This window comes from Peromyscus maniculatus, chromosome X (genome assembly GCF_049852395.1).
Source record: "Peromyscus maniculatus bairdii isolate BWxNUB_F1_BW_parent chromosome X, HU_Pman_BW_mat_3.1, whole genome shotgun sequence".
In the NCBI taxonomy this organism is placed as follows: domain Eukaryota; kingdom Metazoa; phylum Chordata; class Mammalia; order Rodentia; family Cricetidae; genus Peromyscus; species Peromyscus maniculatus.
The window spans coordinates 123738704-123756697 of NC_134875.1; positions in this window are offsets into that span (position 1 = coordinate 123738704).

The following is a 17994-nucleotide window of genomic DNA, read 5'->3' on the forward strand; positions in this document are numbered from 1 at the left end:
GTAAAAAAGATCATCCACCACGATCAAGTAGGCTTCATTCCAGAGATGCAGGGATTGTTTATACGGTGGATTGTTTACTGATTTACATATCGACATATCAATAAACAATCCACCATATAAACAAACTGAAAAACAAAAACCACATGTTCATCTCACTAGATGAAGAAAAAGCCTTTGACAAAATCCAACCCCCCCTTTGTAATAAAAATTGTGGAGAGATTAGGGATACAGGGGACATACCTCAACATAATAAAGGCAGTTTACAGCAAGCCTATAGCCAACATCAACTTAAATGAGAAGAGAAACTCAAAAAGCAATTCTACTAACAACAGGAACAAGACAAGGTTGTCCACTCTCCATAACTACTCAAGATAGCCCTTGAAGTCTTAGAAAGAGCAATATGACAACTGAAGGCAATCAAGGTGAGGTACAGATTGGAAAGGAAGTAGTCAAATTATCTTTACTTGCAGATGATATGATAGTATACATAAATGACCCTAAAGATGCCATTGGAAAGCTCCTATAGCTGATAAAATTTTTCAGCAAAGTACTTGAGTACAAAATTAACTTACAAAAAACAGTAGCCCTCCTATATATGCAGATGACAAATAGACTGAGAAAGAAATCAGGGAAACAACACCTTTCACAATAGCCTCAAATAATATAAAATATCTTGTGGTAACTTGCTGTGAGATATCTTTCTGTATGCTGTGAATATGTGTTGTTCTGATTGGTTGATAAATAAAACTACATTGGCCTATGGCATGGCAGGATGGATCCAGGAGGGAAATCCAAGAGAGATAGTAGGAGGAGAAAGGAGAGAAAGGAGATGCTACAAGCTGCCAGCAGGAGAAGCAAGATGTGAAAATACCAGTAAGCCATGGCCACATGGTAACTTATAGATTAATAGAAATGGGTTAATTTAAGATATAAAAGCTAGCTATCAAGAACCTGAGCCATTAGGCCATATAGTTTGAAAATAATATAAGCCTCTGTGTGTTTATTTGGGACCAAGCGACTGCAGGATAGAGGTGGGAGAGATTTGTCCCAAACACAGGGCCCAGGCAGGACTAGAGAAACCTTCCAGCTACATTTGGCACCCAATGTGTTGGCTCAAATTTCCACCAAAAACCTCAGAATGCTTAAAAAGATTCTGGGGGCTGGAGAGATGGCTCAGAGGTTAAGAGCACTGGCTGTTCTTCCAGAGGTCCTGAGTTCAATTCCCAGCAACCACATGGTGGCTCACAACCATCTGTAATGAGATCTGGCTCCCTCTTCTGGCTTACAGGGATACATGCAGACAGAACACTGTATACATAATAAATAAATAAATCTTTAAAAAAAAAAAAGATTCTGAAACAGAGCTAAAAACAGTTTCCTAAATGTGTTTCTCAGGCAAGCCATGAGCTACACTGTGGGGGATTTGCAGCCTGTAGGTTTGAGCTACAGCATGGCAGATTCCTGCAGCAGTATACAGTGGTGTCTTCAAGTCACACAGTGCTGCATGGTGGATTTAGCTTTTGCTAGTACAGGGAAAAAAAGGTTTCCAGACAACATGCTGCTTCTTGGAGACATAGACACAATACTTCCTGGAGTTAGCAGTAGGCATACTTCCACCATGTTGGAAAGCTGAGGTGGGCGGAGTCAGCAGCCAAGGCTACTGTGTTGATCCTAGCCACACAGTTTAGCAGTTTAAAAATTTCTCCTTGTCAGAGGAGGATTATAGATACACAATAAACCGATTCAGATGGAGTAAACCTCTAAATAGTTTATATTATATGTAAAAATGTATATAAGCGGCCGGGCAGTGGTGGTGCATGCCTTTAATCCCAGCACTTGGGAGGCAGAGGTAGGCGGATCTCTGTGAGTTCGAGGCCAGCCTGGACTACCAAGTGAGTGTCAGGAAAGGCGCAAAGCTACACAGAGAAACCCTGTCTCGAAAAACCAAAAAAAAAAAATGTATATAAGCTTAGAAGAAAGAGGAAAAGGAATATATGCAGTTATATAAAGAAATAGTTTAAAAAAATAAAGTCTTTAAAGATACAGTAAAAGTAATATAATAAGCCAAGTAAAGATGGAAATCACACAGAGAGTCTTGATTATATTATCTTTGGGATTTTTAACTGCAGAAAGACATTTGATTGTAAAGGCTGCTCAGTTATATATATATATATATATGCAGGACCAGAGAAACCTTCTGGCTACAGTAACTAATTAAGCAAATAAAAGACTTGTATGATAAAAAGTTTGAATAAAGTCTTTGAATAAAGAAACTGAAGATATCAGAAGATGGAAAGATCTCCCGTGCCCATGGATCAGTAAGATTAATATAGCAAAAATGACCATCATACTAAAGGAAATCTACAGATTCAATGCAATCCCCATCCAAATTCCAACAGAATTCTTCACAGATCTTGAAAGGACAATTATCAACTTCACACCTATGGACACCTGATTTTTTTAAATAAAAAAGCCAGAAATACACACTGGAAAAAAACCAGCATCTTCAAAAAGGGTGCTGGTCAAATTGGATGTCTTCATGTAGAAGAATGCAAATAAATCCATACTTATCACCCTGCACAAAATTCAAGTCCAAATGGATTGAAAACCTCAACATAAAACATGATACACTGAACCTGATAGAAGAGAAAGTGGGAAATAGTTTTGAACTCACTGACATAAAAGAAGTTTTCCTGAACAGGTTCTAATATCAACCATTAATAAATGGGACCTCATGAAACCAAAAAGCTTTTGTAAGTTAAAGGAGAGCATCATTCAGACAAAGCATCAGACTACAGAATGGGAAAAGAATTTTACCAACTTACCATCCAATAGAGGACTAATATCCAAAATATATAAAGAACTCAAGATACTAGATATCAAAAACCTAATAATCCAACTAAGAAATGGGATACAGATCTAAATAGAGAATTACCAATAGAGGAAACTCAAATGGCTAAAAAACACTCAAAAATGTTCAACATCCTTAGCCATCACAGAAATACAAATCAAAACTACTTTAACATTCCATTTTACATATGTCAGAATTGTTAAGATCAATAAAACAAGTGACAGCTCATGTTCTTGAGGATGTGGAGAAGGGGAACACTCATCAATTGCTGGTGGGAGTGCAAACTTGTACAGCCACCATGGAAATCAATATGGTGGTTCTTCAAAATGTTGTGAAATCAATCTACCTCAAGATCTAGAAGTACCACTCTTGGGCATATATTCAAACAATGCTTCATCCTAACACAGAAACACTAGCTCAACCATATTTATTGCTGCTTTATTCATAATAGCCAGAAACTGGAAACAACCTAGATGTCCCTCAAAAGAAAAATGGATAAAGAAAATGTAGTATGGACCCCAAGAAAGACACGAGGATCGCCCAATGATGGAGAAATGGCTGAGATCTACATGAACAACCTAGACACGAGTGGGAGTAATGAAGGGCGAGGGTCAAGGGAAAGAGAGCCTGTGGGAGCAGAAGATCCCAGCTGGATCAAGAACAGAGAGGGAGAGCAAGGAATAGGAGACCATGGTAAATGAAAACCACATGAGAAAAGGAAGAAACAAAGTGCTAGAGAGGCCCACAGAAATCCACAAAGATACCCCCACAATAGACGGCTGGCAATGGTCGAGAGACAGCCGGAACTGACCTACTCTGGTGATGGGATGGCCAAACACCCTAACAGTCATGCCAGAAATCCCATCCAAGGACTGAGGAATCTGGATGCAGAGATCCTCGGCTAGGCCCCGGGTGGAGCTCCGGGAGTCCAATTAGCAAGAAAGAGAAGGGTTTATATGAGCGAGAATTGTTGAAACCAAGGTTGGATAAAGCACAGGGACAAATAGCCAAACGAATGGAAACACATGAACTATGAACCAAAGGCTGAGGGGCCCCCAACTGGATCAGGCCCTCTGAATAGATCTCTGAAGTATTCGAAGGCCACCTGGCCAAACATCCTAATTGTCATGCTAGAAACCCCATCCAATGACTGAGGGAACCGGATGCAGAGATCCACGGTCAGGCCCCAGGTGGAGCTCCAGGAGTCCAATTGGTGAGAAAGAGGAGGGTTTGTATGAGCAAGAATTGTTGAGACCAAGGTTGGAAAAAGCACAGGGACAAATATACAAACGAAAGGAAACACATGAACTATGAACCAATAGCTGAGGAGCCCCCAACTAGATCAGGCCCTCGGGATAAATAAGACAGTTGATTAGCTTGATCCGCTTGGGAGGCATCCAGACAGTGGGGCCGGGTCCTGTCCTCAGTGCATGAACTGGCAGTTTGAAACCTGGGACTTATACAGGGACACTTGGCTCAGCCTGGGAGGAGGGGACTGGACCTGCCTGGACTGAATCTACCAGGTTGAACTCAATCCTCGGGGGAGTCTTTGCCCTGGAGGAGATGGGAATGGGGGGTGGGCTGGGGGGAAAGTGGAGGGGGGGGGGAGAACAAGGGAATCCGTGGCTGGTATGTAAAATTAAATTTAATAAATAAATTTAAAAAATGAAAAAAGAAAAAAAAGAAAAAGAAAATGTAGTACATTTACACAATGGAGTATTACTCAGCTGTTAAAAATGACATCTTAAAATTTGCAGGCAAATGGAACTAGAAAAAAAATCATCCTGAATGATGTAACCCAGACCCAGAAAAATAAAATGGTATGTAATCACTTATGTCTGGATATTAGCCATTAAATAAATGATAACTTAAAACCTATAGACCCAGAGACATTGGGTATAGAGGAAGAGACTAGGGGTGACAGATGGATCTGATCTCCCTGGGAGGGAGAAATAGAACAGATTTTATGGGTGAACTGGGGACAGAAGACAGATGGGAATGGGAAGATCAGGTTGGGAGGGGGAGGGAAGATGAGTTTGAGTGTGAGATTTTGGGGAGAGACAGCTGGAATTGAGGAACATTTGGGGGATATTATAGAAACTTAGTGCAGCGGAAACTTCCTAACATATATGAATGTACTTCTAATGAAGTCTAATAATGGAGGAGACAGAGTGCTAGCTGGCCATCTCTTGTCACCAAAGGAGGCTTCCAGTACTGGGTCTGTGTTGCATTCAATTGAATTGTTGGTCAAGGGAAATCCCCAAACAACCCAGGCAGTTGCCAAGACAGTTGTTCTCTGCAAACTCATTGAACACATAGAAGTTGAGCAGGTGCCTGCATGAAGCCTTTACCCCTACATTCTAGTCTCTTTGGTGCAGAAAGGTACTCTGCAGGTTACCAAAAGAGAAATGTAAACACCAATCTAGCCACTAAAACCTATGACCTACAATCTGTCCTGCCTCCACGATATGCTAGGGCAATGATGACACAGAACTTGTGGGAGTAGCCAACCAATATCTCATTAGACTTAAGGCCCATTCCACAAGATGGAACCCATATACAACACAGCTTGGGTGACCAAGAACTAGAGACTAGATAGCCCAGAGACCTATAGTAAAATCAACTAATATTGCTCAAAAAAATTGTATCAATAAAATGATTCTAGTGATACTATGCTGTACTCACAGATCAGTGCATTATTCAGTCATCATCAGAGAAGCTTCCTCATGGAAGATAGGAACAGATGCAGAGACCACAGCCAGACATTATGCAGAGAGAGTCCTTGGAACACACAGCTGTAAAGGGGATATCTCCATCAAATCCCTCCCCTCCGAGCTCAGGGAACTCCTCTGAAGAGGAGGCAGAAGTGAAGAACCAGAGGGGCGGAGGATATCAGAACAAGGCCCTCGAAATCAACTGAGCAAGGCTCATATGAACTCACAGAAACTGAAGCAGCAAGCACAGGGCCTACACAGGTCTGCACCAGGTCCTTCGCATATATATTATAGCTTTTAGTGGAGTATTTTTATGGGGCTCCTGAATGTGTGAATGAGTGGATCTCTTATTCTTGTGCCTGCACTTTGGACACTTTTCCTTTTGTTGGGTTGCCTGATCCAGCCTTGATGTGATGGTTTTTGTCTTATATTATCAAACAGGATATATTATATGAGAATAAGAATCCATTTTCACAATAAAGTCTTCATGGTAAATAATGCAGTTAGATTAAATTTCTACTCTCTTGATGAAAATTAAAATTTAATACTTGAAACCTAGGGAGATAGATATACACAAACTTTATCCAAATGACAACAATATGTCATTTTTGAAATGTCTTCAGTTATGGGTTGCCTATGCTACCCCTTTCCTGTTAAGTCTCTTGTTTTTATACTGCTTTGCAATTTTACATTGTGAATAAGAGGATTTTTATTTATTTAATTTTTATATTCTTTAATTTTGTGGTTTGTCTCTTAATTCTAATTACAGTATAATTTAACGAAGAATATCTCTTAATATAGTAAAATAAATCACCCCATTTTTTGACACAAGCTAACACAAAATCCCTCTCTCTGTGCAGCCCTGGCTAGCTTTGAACTCACAATCTTCCTGGCTCCTCCTATCAGTTTAGAGATTACAAGTTCATGCCACTACTAGAGTCATCTCTTCATTATTTAATGTTTGTGCTGCTGGGTGTTGTTGAAGAAGAAATTCCTTAGTGATTCAGGCTCTGAATACACTGCCACAAAATATGGTGTATTGACATATTCTATACTTTCAGTTGAAGTAAGACCTTTCTGGCCTTCTTCCCTGCCCCTTCTCTTGCTCTACTTTCCTAGGGCAAGTTGTAAAAACTGGTAATTCTTTTCCTTCAATGCAAGGCATAAAACCTGGAAATAGTACTCTAACCTTCTTGTGTCTTTCTATGTGGGAGCTGGCCCTCATTCCAGTGATATCCTACACCCGGAAGGAAGGAAGGAAGGAATAAAGGAAGGAAGGAAGGAAGGAAGGAAGGAAGGAAGGAAGGAAGGAAGGAAGGAAGGAAGGAAGGAAGGAAGGAAGGAAGGAAGACTATATATAGAGAGAGACCAAGAAGAATCTGGACAGACCTGTCTGGGTCCCTGCTGCTCTATCTATGTGTTAGTCAGCTTTGTATTACTGTAAAACATGCACACACATTTCTGAGCCTATCAACTTAAGGAGAGGAAAGGCTTAAGCTGGGTTGGTGGTATATGCTTGTTATCCCAGCACATGGGAAGTTGAGGCAGGAGGGTCATGAGTTCTAAGCCAGCCTGGGATATACAAAAATGAGACCTTATCTCAAAACAAGACAAAACAAAACAAAAATAAAAACAAACTGTAATAAACTAATTTGCAATCTGTTTAATTTACTTATGAAGTGTTTCTCAATGTACGTTCACCAAGCATTTATACATTGTATCTTTTTAATGTTTTTCTAAGCATTTCAATATATCTTTCTTTTAAGTATATTTTAAAATGAGAATAGGAATCTTAGAGGAATAAAAGTTACAACAAAAATTACTTGCATGCTTTTGACATAATAGGACTCCTCTTCCCGAGCCGCTAGTTATTCTTAGAAACGACATCATCTCCGCCTCCATGACTAAAAGGAAGTGCAGACACCATCTGTCCCAAGCTCAGCAGCTGGAACTGGAAACCATTAGGCCCAGCCCTGTGGGTGGAATGTGGGAGGACAGCAGTCCTCCCTGCTGATTTGCTGATTGTTGTCTGCAGTGGCTTTTGTGTATGCTAGATGTCACTCAGAAAATGGAAATGGAGCCCTCTGCTGGGCTATGCACAAAATCCCATCTAGGGAATTTTCTGCAAAGAAATAAGCCATAATGAAGGGCAATATCCTAAGAGCCAAAGAAAAAGAACCATGTATTCTTCTGAATTTGTAGGCCAATTGAAAACAGCTTAGATTTATTTGAGTAATCAAATCAGAAAAGTCACTCTCTCTCTTTTGTGTTAGTAACACATGGGGTGTATTGAATGTAAGTTTGTCTTTTAAAATGAATGAGTAAAATGGTGATTAAAAAAAAAAAAACATCATTCCAAAACGTAAAACGGTGATTTTTAACACACTTAACTTTATTATCTTCAGAATATTAATGAACATTTGTATTTTGAATTTTAATAAATGTATTCATTTATTTATTGTGCATATGTATATGTGCATGTGCATACCATGGGACATATGTGGAGGTCAGAGGGCAATCCTAAGGAGTCAGCTGTTCCCTTCCACCAGATGATCAGGCTGGGCATCAGATGCCTTTACCCACTGAGCTGTCTCCTACTCCAAACACTTGTAATTTTGCTTTCTTTTGTTTTTTAAATATCAGACTTCAAATCTACCTTGGTAGTGTACAACATGTTCTGATAGTTATCTTCTCAGAACCCCTTGTCTTCAGCCATATTTTGAGCAGAGGATGCCATAAAAATAATTGGATTATGAGTCTGAAACCCTTTGATACAGATATTTAGACATTATTAGTGTCAATGTAAAGCTGATTCTTCACTCTCCACATATATTATTAGTTAAAAAGAGTAGTAATTAAAGACATCACTGCATTGACTTCCACACACTCATTAAACACATTTATTAAAAGGAATGCACTAACTTGGAAAGATGCTGTCGTGTTATTTCCAAGCGAACAAAAATCACAGGTAGAAAAATAAGTACTCGCTGATCTCATTTTCATTTAAAAAATTACCTTAGAGCCTGAACCTACAGCCCATTGTCAGAACAATTGCTTCATATGTATGACTCTGAGGTTGGTCTGAAGCACTGAAAAACAAAAAGAACCATCTTAATAGAAGAACAACAAAAACTTCAGAAGCACAGCAAATATACTGGCTGGTTTTGTGTGTCAACTTGACACAAGCTAGAGTCATCAGAGAGGAAGGAGCCTCAGTTGAGGAAATGCCTCCATGAGCATTTTCTCATTTAGTGATAAGTGGGGGAGGGCTCAGCCCATGGTGGGTGGTGCCATCATTGGACTAGTGGTCCTGGGCTCTATAAGAAAGCAAGCTGAGCAAACCATGGGAAGTAAGCCAGTAAGCAGCACTCCTTCATGGCCTCTGCATCAGCTCCTGCCTCCAGGATCGTGCCCTGTTTGAGTTCCTGTCCTGACTTCCTTCAGTGATGAACAGCAATGTAGAAGTGTAAGCCAAATAAACACTTTCCGCCCCAACTTACTTTTTGGCCATGGTACTTTTTTGCAGCAATAGAAACCCTAAGACAGCAAATAATTAAATTTTAAGGGACTCAATTGTTTCTTTCATAACTGCTAATTTGTCAATTATGAAAAAAATCTTTTATTCTTTTTTTGAGATGGGGGTTGTCTCACTATGTAGGCTAGGCTAGCCTCAAACTCAGGATCCCCCTGCTTTTATTCCTCTAAGATTTATATTCTCGTTTTAAAAATATACTTTAAATGTACAGAGATATAGAAGAGCTTAGAAAAACATTGAAAAGATACAGATGTATAAATGCTTGGTAAACTACAATGAAAAACACTTCATACATAAATTGAACAGATTTACACCACCATACACTGTAACCAAAGGCTTTTTTGTTCCACCTGATCCCACAGACGCTTTTAAAATAATCACTCAGAGGCTTAACATTAACTACAAACTGTTTGACCTATTGCTTAGGCTTATTACTAAATAGCTCTTACAACTTAAATTAACCCATTTCTATTAATCTATGTTTTGCCACATGTCTTGTGGATTTACCTGTGTTCTAATACATCTTGTTCCTCTGGCAGCTGGCTGGCATCTGCCCCTGATTTCACCCTTCTCCCTGTATTGCTGCTTGGATTTCCCACCTGGCTCTATCATGCCTTGCTATAGGCCAAAGCAGCTTCTTTATTAACCAATGGTAATAAAACATATTCACAGCATACAGAGGGCTTATCTCACAGCAATACACAGCTCTGCCCTTGTTTTTAATTTAATTTCATACATCTAAGTTGCATTTTTCTTCAGATTTTGGATTTTGTTTTGCATTTAAAGCTTTTATCCTGGTGGTATTTTATTTTGGTCTGAGTACTAATAAGATACATACCACATTTTCCTGTTTTTTTTTTCCTCAAGCAACTGCTCTAGCTTCAACTGCTCTAGCAGCCTAGAAACATTTGGAAGTTATTTGCATTTCTCAGGGAAAGAACACAGGGATGAAATAGTAGAAAGGTGTTTTCATGTATGAATACTGAGAAATGAAACCTTGGCTCTCAGAAATTCTAGACAAATCCCTCTATCACTAAGCTATGTGTCTTCAATCCTTAGTAACAACTTTTTTTTTTTAAGATTTATTTATTTTGTATACAGCATGTATGACTACAGGCCAGAAGAGGGCACCAGATCTCATTACAGATGGTTGTGAGCCACCATGTGGTTGCTGGGAATTGAACTCAGGACCTTTGGAAGAGCAAGCAGTGCTCTTAACCTCTGAGCCATCTCTCCAGCCCTATAGTAACAACTTTTAATGGAAGAAAATGTTCGAAACTCTTAGAATGATTCTGTTCTGTAAATGGGGAGGTAACTCCCAAAAGACTATAGAACAAGTAATTAATCTAATTATTACCCAGAATAGGCCTGTCTCAGGACATTATTTGAAGAGAGAAAAGGCACAACAATATGACATCTTAATGCATGCTACTTGGGCATGCAAAGTTCCAAATTGGTAAAACAGAAAAAGATGAGATTGCCTTTATCTTATATTGGTAACACAAACTGGGAAGGATGGCTCATATCTGTAACTCCATCACTTGGGAAGTGGAAGCAAGAGAATGAGGAATTCAAGGTTATCCTTAGCTATACATAACAAGTTTGAGGCCAATTTGTGCTCCATGAGACTTTGTCTCAAAAGAAGGCTTGATAACAACCATGCCATTTAAAATAGCAATACAGAGCCTAGAGAGAAGGCTCAGCAGTTAAGAGCAATGGCTGATCTTCTGGAGGACCCAGGTTCAATTCCCAGCACCCACATGGTGGCTCACTACCACCCATAGCTCTACTTCCAGAGGATCTGATGCCCTCTTCTGGCCTTTGCAGGCACTTCACACATCTAGTGCATGGACATACATGTAGACAAAATAACCATACACATAAAATATTTTTTAATTAAAAGAAGCAATATAGTAGAATACATAGGGATGAGTGTGTAGCTGCAGTTGCTTGGACCAGAAGTTTGAGACTAGTCTGAGCAACATAACAAAACCATGACTAAAAAAAATAGTAAGCCAGGAGTGGTGGCACATGCCTTTAATCCCAGCAAAAAAGAGGTAGAGGCAGAAGACTGTCTATGAGTTTGAGCCAACCTGGTCTACACAGCAAATTACAGACCAGCCTTATAGACTCTGCCTCAAAAAAAAAAGTAAAAAAGAAAGAATGAAAGAAATAATAAAAGGAATACAGAGATGGATCAGTGGCTAAGAGAACTTACTGTTCTTCCAGAGGTCCTGGCTTCAGTTCTCAGCACCTACATCAGGTATCTCACAACTACCTCTAATTCCAGGTCCAGGGAATGTGACACCACTGAGCTCTGCAACTATCAGTCCTGAACACGGTTCATATAAACAGAAAGAAAGAAAAGAAAGAAAGAAAGAAAGAAAGAAAGAAGGAAGGAAGGAAGGAAGGAAGGAAGGAAGGAAGGAAGGAAGGAAAGGAAGGAAGGAAGGAAGGAAGGAAGGAAGGAAGGAAGGAAGGAAGGAAGGAAGGAAGGAAGGAAGGGAGAGAGGGAGGGAGGGAGGGAGGGAGGAAGGAAGGAAGAAAAATCTTTAAAAAAATAATAGAAAGGTGGTGCACACCTTTAAATCCAGCAGCAGTCAGGAGGCAGAGGCAGGTGGATCTCTGTGTAAAACGCTTAAAGAAATGTTCAACATCCTTAGCCATCAGGATGCATCTTACACCTGTCAGAATGGCTAATATCAAAAAAACAAGTGACTGCTCATTTTCTGAAGGATGTGGAGCAAGGGGAACACTCATCCATTGCTGGGGTCAGTGCAAACTTGTACAGCCCCTATGGAAATCAATATAGTCTTTTCTCAGAACGTTGGGGATCCATTTACCTCAAGATCTTACTATAGTACTATTGGGCATATACCCAAAGGATGCTCCATCCTACCACAAGGACACTAGCTCAAACATGTTCATTGCTGTTCTAGTCATAATAATCAGAAACTCGAAACAACCTAAACGTCCCTCATGAGAAGAATAAACAAAATGTGGTACATTTACACCACAGAGTATTACTAAGCTGTTGAATACAATGACATGATGGAGTTGAGGGACAGGGTCACATAATGTAACCCAGGCTGGCCTTCATGATCTTCCTGCCTTTCCTTCACTAGTGTTGATTCCTTTGTTTGTTTGTTTGTTTCTTTCTTTCTTCCTTCCTTCCTTTCATTTTTTTTTTGAGACCGTGTCTCACTGTGTAGCTATAACTGACCTGGAACTCAGTTTGCAGACTAGGCTGGCCTTGAATTCACAGAGATCCACCTGCCTTTGCCTCCTGAGTACTGAGATTAAAGGTGTGTACCACAATGCCTGGCCTTGGTATTCTTTCTTTTTGGAAAATAAAATGTTATTATTTTAATTATTTTTGAGATTATAACATAATCACACCATTACTGTGGAACACTATTTTAACTAGGCAAAGATGTGTTACATTTGTTTATGCTGCAGAATATTACTTTAACTGTGTGAAAGTGTGTTATTTTTGTTTATGCTGCATTTGTTTAATGATGTAAGGATGTGTGTTTAATTGTGTAATGATATGTTGCATCTGTTTCACCTTACCTGCCTAAGGCACCTGAGTGGTCTAATAAAGAGCTGAACAGCAAATAGTTAGGCAGAGAAAGGATCAGCAGAGCTGGTAGGGAAAGAGAATAAATAGGAGGAGAAATCTAGGCTCAAAAAGGAAAGAAAAGGAGAAAAATGAAAGACAAAGGAGGAGAGAACAAGGGACATGCCCAGGGCAAGAAGCTAGGCAGACGCCAGCCAACTAGACATAGAGAAGCAGTGAAAGTAAGATATATAGAAGAAAGGTAGTAAGCCCTGAGGCAAAAGGTAGATAAAGAGAAACAGGTCAGTTTAAAGACCTAGTCAGAAAAGAGCTAAGCTAGGCTGAGCATTCAAAACTAATATTAAGTCTCTGTGTCACGATTTGGGAGCTGGTTGGTGGCCCAAAAGAAAAAGCCACTAAGCACATACTAAATATTAACAGAGTCCTTTCCCAGAACTTTCTCAGGACAGACCAATTTAACCACAATTGCCTGGCACCTACTATAGATTATATCTGGGAAAGCAGGAAAGCAAGGCAGAAGGCCATGTCCAGATTCAGGTACACTGAGGACAGCATTCCGCATATCCTTCACCAGATTGAGTTCTATAGCTATGTTCCCACATCCAACAAAAATGAACATGTCCTATAAATTGAATGCAAAGGTTTGCCACAGAAAGCAAGAAATTACATCCAAGAACAGTCCAGGAAGCAAAATGCACCTGAGGTAAAAGGCCCACTGCCTTTTTTCCTGGAGCCTCTCTCACAGTTCCCCAAGGCATTGTTCACTATGGGTCATTCTTTTGATCCTGTTCTGACAGTTGTAAGCTATCATGTGGGTACTGAGAAATGGACCCAGGTCCTCTGCAAGTATAGCAAGTGCTATTAACTACTGAGCCAATATCTCCAGTCCCCTACTCCTACCTACTGAAATTCTTAACAAAATGTCAGTGACAATTTTTGTATATATAATTTCATTCTAAAATATATACAGATTTTGACATGTCTGTAATCCCAGAAGCTATAAAGCTGAAGCAGGAGGCTTACTGTGAGCTCAAGGTCAGCTTGGACTACATAGTGAGTATATAGTCCAGAAAAGCAAACCCTCCCCTACCCCAAATTATAAATTATACAGCAAGTTACAATTTCTAGAATAGCTAAAACAATCTCTAAAGACAGAAAGAATTTCTGGGGCTGGAGAGATGGCCTAGCAGTTAAGAGCACTGACTGTTCTTCCAGAGGACCTGGGTTCAATTGCCAGCACCTACATGGCAGCTCACGACTGTCTGTAACTACAGTTCCAGGGAACCCGACACCCTTAAACAGGCAAAACAACAGTGCACAATAAATAAATACATAAAAAAATAAAAAGAAAGAATTTCTGTACACAAGGCTTAATACTACAATAATCAAAACAGTGTGGTACCAGAGAAAAGAGAGCACAGATGAATGGAAAAGACTAGAGAACTCAAAAATTGCCCCATACAAATATGACTAATAGACTTTTGTCAAAAACGCAAAAGCCATTCAATGGAAGGATAGACTTTTCACAGAATTATGGTGACACCATAGGACTTTCCATTAGCAAAGAAAACAAAATAGCAAACCTGGACCCTATGAGCACTTTATATGAAAATTGACTCAAAGGTACCATGGACTTTATTGTAAAGCAGAAAACAGTAAACTTTGAGAAAAGAGAAAAAACTAGGAAGCTACCTTGGAAATTAGGAACATTGCTATGGTAAGATAAGTATCTTCCAGAAGCCAGTGTGTTAAAATCTTTGATGCCAGCCTGTGTTGCTATTGAGAAATAGTACAACATTTAAAAGGTGATGTCTACTAGGAAGAAGCTAAGCCACTGAGGAGTGTGTCCTTGAAGGAGATATTCCAGTCCCTTCCTCACTATCTCCTTCCTCTCTTTGTTTCCCAGCAACCATTTGGTCAATAGTCTTCCTCCACCAAATCCTCCTGCCATGATGTACTACATTGTCATAGGACCAAAGCAACAAGAACCAGTGGCTGTGGATGGAAACTCCGGAAACAGGAGTCAAAAGTTATTTTGTCACAATTATGGAAGACTTGTGAATACAGCTAGATAGAAAATTTAGACTAGATGCCCAAAACACAGCTTATAAATTTGATAATTAGAAACCCTTATTTTATAAAAGACTCTGCTAACAGAATGAAAGGAAGGGCTATGGGTAGGGGATTTGTAACCACACATCAAAAGCTGTCTAGAATTAGTAAGAGTTCTCAGAACATGGCAGTAGCCGAGTGTTATGGTGAACATTTGTAATTAAGACAGGGGAACTGTAAGTTCCAGTTGAGCCTGGGCTACATAGCAACACTGTATTTGATAAAAGTAAAACAAACAAACAAAGTTAACAGTAAAGAGACAATTGCAGAAAACAGTGGAGAAAAGGAAGCATAAAAGATACAAAAAACTTTTGCTAAACAGGACCTGCAAATGGCAAAAAGCACATGAAACAGATGGTTGATTTCATTTGATATTAAAGAAATGCAAACTACAGTCACAATAAGCTAATACTCCTGCTGGAAGGTCCAAAATGAAGAACAGTGATGATACTGAATACAGGGTGCAGAGAAACTGGAGCACACAAATATGGCAGGTGACAAGAGGAGATAATAAGTCTAGTTGGCTTAAATGAGCCAGTTGCTTCCTTCTAAGGAGGTAATTGTGCTTCATCCTGGGTTCTTTTAATGAAAGTTGTTTACAGTTTATTAGTCCTTTCCTTAGAAATTGGTACTATTGCATCAGATGAGGTCATTGCAGAATCGTTACTTCTTTTACTGTTATCCAGTCCCCAGCTCACGTTTTGCCAGCACTATGGTTGGCCTTTGTTAGTTCCCTGACCTCCATTGTTCTGTTCTTGTGCTTCCTTTCTCTACTTTCTTGGGGTCTTTTTATTCTCATGAAATCCATGTCTCCCACAAGTTCATGCTTGGGCTCAATTATCTGTGAATAACCCAAAGAATCATAAATGATCCTGAAGCCAGTTGTCTTGCCACTAACAAAATGTGTTCTGACTCCCAACTACAAAGATGACATTTGGTGTAGCAATATTTTCTCATCAAGACTGCCAGCTCACAAATAATGACACAGAGATACATTATTAATTGTGAAAACTTGGCTGTTAGCTTAGGCTTGTCCCACTAGATCTTATAACTTTAATTAACCTGTCTCTATTAATCTACATCTGCCACATGGCTCGGTTACCTCTGCTTGGTTTCATATGTCCGCCTTCTTCCGAGTCTCCTGGCATCTCCCTGGTGTAATCCACATGCCTAGATTCCTCCTCCTCTTCCTCTCTCTCCTTGGAAATCGCTTCTATCTCTCCTGCTCAGCTATTGGCTATTCAGCTCTTTATTATTAAACCAATCACAGTAACACATCTTCACACAGTGTACAAATATCCCACAACAATCTGGTGTGATCTTGCACATATTGCCTAGTCTTCCCAAATTTCTGTCTTTTGTACTGTTGCCTTTCCAAAGTGAAGAACATCAGTGAGCATTTTTTTCCTCTGAAGTAGATGACTGGTCATGAACTTATTGGTCCAGATAGTTGTTAACTGTCATTCATGATGGTAATGATCACTGAGTAACCAAGGAAGAAAAGACCCCTCAGGCTTCTTGATATTTCTACCTGTGAAAACGTTTATTTTTCTCTAAGATCTTCCACCTCCACATTTAAAATTTAAGGTATCAGCCTTAATTTTTTTTAATTTTTAGTCTTTGCCCTTTTCTACTTCTCTTCCTTCAGAAAAACTTGTGTATGACTCCAGCTTGTCCCTTTGATTTAGAATTAGCTAATATTAGGGATGGCTCACCAATGTCTGTAAGTGATGGTCCTGGAAAAAAAATTACTCATCCTTACAAATGCCATCTGCCAAGAGGCCAAAACAGGAACATCTTCTTCTCCTTTCTCCATGGAAGTGTTTGTTCCAGAGAGCCTGGATTTTCTCACCAGTTCCGAATCAAATACCCTGGTTCTAGAGAGCACAGTGAAGATGTCAGGTTTCTAAGGTCCAGGCTAAGAAGTGGAAGACACAGAATGTGCTCTCTCAGACACAGTCTTATGCATTCAGTGGTGGATTTCAGAGACACAAGAACTTCAGGCTCCAGCAGATGCAAGAGCTTGCCAAGATTCTGAGCCTCTGCTACACACAGGTTAAGACCTGGTCCCAAGACTATAGAAGGAAATGGAAAAGATGGCAAGAAAGTGAGTGGCCAGGTGACTTGAGGGCTCAACAGTTCCAGAATCCCCAGGCCTGCATTACTATCTCCAGAGGAGTTGGCAAACACATCTGGAAGCCTTCCCATGTGGAGCACCCAGTCCTGAAAGAGCTTAACTTGCATCAGCCAGATCTGAAATAGCCATTCCTGGAATACTTAGACCCTGTACACCCAGGCCTGGGACAACCAGGCCCAGAACATCCCATTCCACCATCACTGCAGAGTGTAATCTCCAGCCTCATCTGTGTCCCAGGACAAATGTCATCACTGGTTTGGAGGCCATGGTGGAAACATGTGGTAAACCCATCCATATTCTAGTAGTGTGGATTCATTCCTCGATTCCTTAGCACATACACAGCCTGATGGTGTGATGAGTATGTTGTTCAATTTCAGTGAAGGCTGTAGCCCAATTCTTTCTTTCCTTCCTCCCTCCCTCCCTCCCTCCCTCCCTCCCTCCCTCCCTCCCTCCCTCCCTCCCTTCCTTCCTCTTTTCCTTCCTTCTTTCTTTCCTTCCTTCCTCTCTTCATTTCTTTTAGGACTTTGGTTTGGTTTGGAAGCCTTGTGTCTCCTCCTCACCATCCTGCATCTAATTTTGCCTGCTTTGTCAATTTGGTGGTTGGCATATAATTAGAGTATGGCCAAGTAGGTTTTAGTAACCTCTCCTGCTACAGACAGAATGTCTCTGACACCTACAAAATGGTAGATTTCTTACAAGTTTGGGTATTTTTAGGTATAGGTGCTAACCTCAAGTGCAGGAAGTAATAATCTCAAAATGTGTAATAAAGAGTTAATCATTTCTGTTCTTGGCCAATGGCAAGCTTTACTACTAAAAAACAAATTGTCTTGTGAAGGGTTAATTTCTGGCATATTTGATTGATTTCCTCTATCGTTGAGGGCTCTGGGCTTCTCTACAACCACTATTTCATTATTTTAAATACTTTTAAAAATTGCACTCAAGCTGGGCGGTGGTAGCACACACCTTTAACCCCAGCACTTGGGAGGCAGAGGCAGGCAGATCTTTTTGAGTTCAAGGCCATCCTGGTCTACAAATCGAGTTTCAGGACATATAGGATGATTACAC